The sequence below is a fragment of the Drosophila kikkawai genome, chromosome 2R, assembly GCF_030179895.1.
Source record: "Drosophila kikkawai strain 14028-0561.14 chromosome 2R, DkikHiC1v2, whole genome shotgun sequence".
Lineage (NCBI taxonomy): Eukaryota > Metazoa > Arthropoda > Insecta > Diptera > Drosophilidae > Drosophila > Drosophila kikkawai.
The window spans coordinates 27,321,053-27,325,421 of NC_091729.1; positions in this window are offsets into that span (position 1 = coordinate 27,321,053).

Genomic DNA, 4,369 nt, shown 5'->3' on the forward strand with positions numbered 1-4,369 from the left:
CAAATGAAATCAAAACAAAAGCAAACACGTCAAAAGCCAGATTGCGAAAGCAATCCAATGAATAGCAAATTATTAATTTGCGCAACAAATGTCGTCCATTTGCTTCGCTTTATTTGTAGTTTTTGGTTAACTTATGACACCGACAGGCCATGTCCATTGTTTGCTCAACGACATTAGACAAACTGGCCGCAAAATCACAACAATTACGGTCCAGCCAACAATCCACATCCAATCCCCAAGTCGCGACATAATAAATGCTGCGATTCGATTAAAAGATCAGCTCGAAAAGCAGCAAAAACAACGCCGGCAAAAAGTGGGGACAAAAGCCAGGCTTATGTTAGCAGTGCTGACAACAAAATAATCTATGTAGCTCTGATTGTATTTTTGGAAAGGAGCCGAATCTAGGGGAAACATAAAAGGAAGCCAAAGATTGAAATCTATCATAACTAAGCCAAAAATATATTAATTTCCATTCTAAAATTTAAGGGCAGATTAGTAAGCTTCTGAACATAATGGCACTACTAACATCCTATCAGTAGCACTGATCCTGTTTTGATTGTAAAGATCCCAGATTTGGTGGCAGAAAAAAGCCTAGCCGGCAGCACTGCCGTCCTATAAGATTGACAATGAGAGAGCGGCTGAAGCAAAGCTAACGAGAGCCATCGATCCTGTAAGCGGGCGAGAAAGAGAGCACCAATCCCTGAGCTCGGTTCTGTTTCTGTTATTCTTCTTTGGTTGTTGCTCGTTTGTAAGCTACATACATTTTTGCGCTTCGCCCGACAGCAGCACCAGCAGGGAGAGCCTGGAAAGACCAGGCTTCAACTCTGATTGCCCCGTATCCCACTCTCTCTCCTCCTGTAAGCTACTGCTGAAGGAGACAGGGGTGGACTCAAGGATTTTTAGGGGTTTCAAAAACTGTATCTCCCGCAACAGTGCGTATGCGTGATATATGACACATACGCACTGTTGCAGGTTGTTTTGGGGTTAATCCCTACACAGAAACATATTTTGTAACGTATTAACACCATATTACGAATAATGCTATATTACAAGCCCCCATTTACCCTCAGTCTCCTACAATCCGCTCCTTTCTTGACAGTTGAAATCTCTGTCTCTGTCTCCGCCTGAGTGAGCAGCTTCATTGGCGTTTCTTCTTACGCTGTGCTGCTGCTGGCTGCTGCGCTTTGTTTAAATAAAAGCCTCTTTAAGTTTATCTATTGCCGCGCATCTAAATTGTGTGTCCAGTGGGGCAGCTGTGAGGGGGGCGTTGGAGTTGCCTCGATTATGCTATTTGTTGTTGTTGCTGCTGGGTGCTGAGATGCTGCGAAGGCAAAGAGCAAGAGCGAGAGAGACACCAAGAGAGGGCCTTGTAATGTTTTGCCGGCGCGCTTTGCTCTTTTGTCGTTGTTACTTATTGCTTGCGTTGTAGGCTTCATGTTTTGATTGTATTTATTTTAGTTTGAGTAACTTTACTGCGCCGCTGTCTTTATGTTGTTGCGTTTTTTGTTGTTGCTGTTTTCGCTGTTGCTGGCTTTTCGCTTGCCGTCCATTTCTGATGAAGATTTTCTGCGCGATTAACTAGCGAGAGATCGCCTTACGCTCCGCGGCGTCTTTTATGTGAAAAGCGTTTCGTGCGCGGCTTTAATCATGTCTCCTCTTTGGCTCGGAATCTGCGGAAGAAGGCTATTTGGGGAAAAAGACGATGACGAAGAAGAAGGGGATTAAATCAGTTCGCTTTTTCAGACATTTTGAGCAATTGCATTTAATTTTATTCATAATTCGTGGTCTCCGGTTACGGCCATTTAATTTCTACAGTCGAACTTCCGTAACTTAAACGAGGATACTTAGCATATTACGTTTTTGAAGTAACTGAAATGTAGACTGATGGTTATCTTCTGAATGGTACTGGTGCATTTATATTTACCATGATTTAATTGCTATAACAGTCAAAGATAATAGAAGTACTGTTTACTGTTTACATATAACATATTATTGCTTGTAGTATTACAAATTTAATTTTTAAATTTATAGCTAAGAGTCATTTACCTAGCATTACTTTCATTTAACGGTAATTAAAGAATTTTTTTTTTATAGATTTTTCGTTCAGAAAACGTATTATTCTAATTCTGATAACGCAAATCTAATCTGCTTAGTGCCTAATATAGCTAGAACTTTCATCAGTTACGGTTCCTAAATGGAAAACCTAAGTTACTTTATAGAATAAAAGATAGTCTTAAAGAAGTCCAACTGTAACTCTTTTTCCTGTTAACTATTCTCCTCGTTTTCTTATTTCTCCACCTTAATCGCTCGTGTATAATTGTTTCTTTTGTTGGGAGGGCTGGAAATTAAGCCTGATTAATTCGTTGGTCGGGGCTGGGGTTATACTGGGTATTATCTCCGCGTCGGCATCTTGGCACTCGCCGCTTTGTAATGCTGCAACAAAGTTATTAAACTGGCTTGGGCTTGAGCTTGGGCTTGGATTGGCCTGCAGTCCGGGGAGGGGCGTGGTCCGATCCGAGGCGATAATAAAGCGTGGACAGGCCCCAGCCAAAATAAAAAACTTCCATAATCTGCGGCTTTATGGGTTCAACAGCAGCGATAAAAGAAAGATCATTGGAATTCCGATATTTTATGGCCAATCTGTCGGCGATATCAGGGGAATAGGTGCAACATTGATGGTCGATTTTAGATATGAAATATGATCCATTAAGCACACACTCTCCCGACATACGAAAGTTAATGCAAATGAATGCAGAGAAGCATCCCAACCCTGCCTAAGTTTCTTTTCAAGCTAAGTTTTTCTGATTTAATTAACCAAAGATCACTTTGATCAACATTCCCGGGCGTAACCTCACTGTAAGCAGTGCCATAAACCAGTTTTCGAAAAAAAATGTCATACTTGAAAGGAAAGCTAAATACAGATTTATGAGCACACAAAGCACTGCAACAATGCAATATGTTGGCCAATTAGACAAGCCCAAAACATAAGCATGTCACTCGGTCAGGCAACAGGGGCGTTCCTGAAAAGGGGTTGGAAGTTGCCGAAAGAGTTTGTGTGGAGAATTTTAAGGTAAATACATTTAGTCATGTCTGTATTATAAATTAACAAATATTAAACATAATTATATTATAAATTTTAAGAGTTTAATTAAAGTAAATTGAAGACTTTAAATACAGCATCAATTTCCAAGCCCAGAAAGAGGCTTGATAGTCAATCAAACCCTCCAAAACCCTTTCAATCCACGCCCCTGACCCCATAACCATATGCAATCACACACATGCACACGCACACTCACTCGTATTGGTATTCATTTACGCAGAACTATCATCAATGTTGTCTGTCGCCCGATGGGATGTGTGAAGCAGGCAGAGCGACAACAAACAATAAAGGCAACGACAAAAAAGCATCAAAAGCAATTATGAAATCACGGCAGATGTTGGAGCAACAAAAATTGTGGTGGTGATTTATAAAGCGCAGCTAACAACAACAATGACATCAAAAAGCGCAAAAATTTTCGCTTGTATCAGGGCAAAAACACAAAACAGCACAAAAAACAAGAGAATTCGCAAAAACGAATCGCAGGAGCAAAGGAGAATGGGGAGGCTGTGTGGCATGTGTTGTACATAAACGCACACACCCGACCCTGAGTGTGTGTGTGTGTGGGTATATAAAGCGGGATGGAGGATGCCACCGAAAAGGACTGCAGATGCCAGACCGCAAAGAGGAGAGCCAGAGGGAGAGCCTACATAGAGTGAGATTTACGACTTAAATGCTGCAGCGCATAATCAAAACGACACGGCGCAGATGGAAATGGAGTGGAGTTCGTTTCCTTCTCATTTTCCTTAGTCCTCTTATTTTTTTTCTTCTCCTTTTTGTGGGGCGACGACGCACTTAATTAACAAATATACAAACACTTAACATAACCTCAACTGACAGCGCAATCGGCCACGGGTGCGAGAGGGACAACGCTATAGTGCCGGGCAAGACGCCCCACAGCCGCTCATTGGATGTTCGAAAAACCCCGAGAGCGAGACAGAGAGTAAGAGAGAGCGTGTGTGTGTATGCGGGTCTCTCTTAGCAGCAGCCGTCTCGCTTGGCTTTTTTAGTTGGCAAAGAGAATCAGTTGGTCGGCACATCGTAACAGCGCAACAGCGTAACAGTAACGGCGCGTTACAGTAACGGGCGTTTGTGTATCGTGTTTATCGATAAAATCGAAACATTTCCTGTCAATCGGTTTTGCTTATCGGTCATTGAAAGCGAAATTAAAGTGTTTATTTGCGTTTTTTGGGTAGTTTTTCGATGCCTGCGTGCCAATCGAAAATGCCGTCGGAACTTTCGAGCTGAAAATTCTCGTGCTTGTGAAAACTG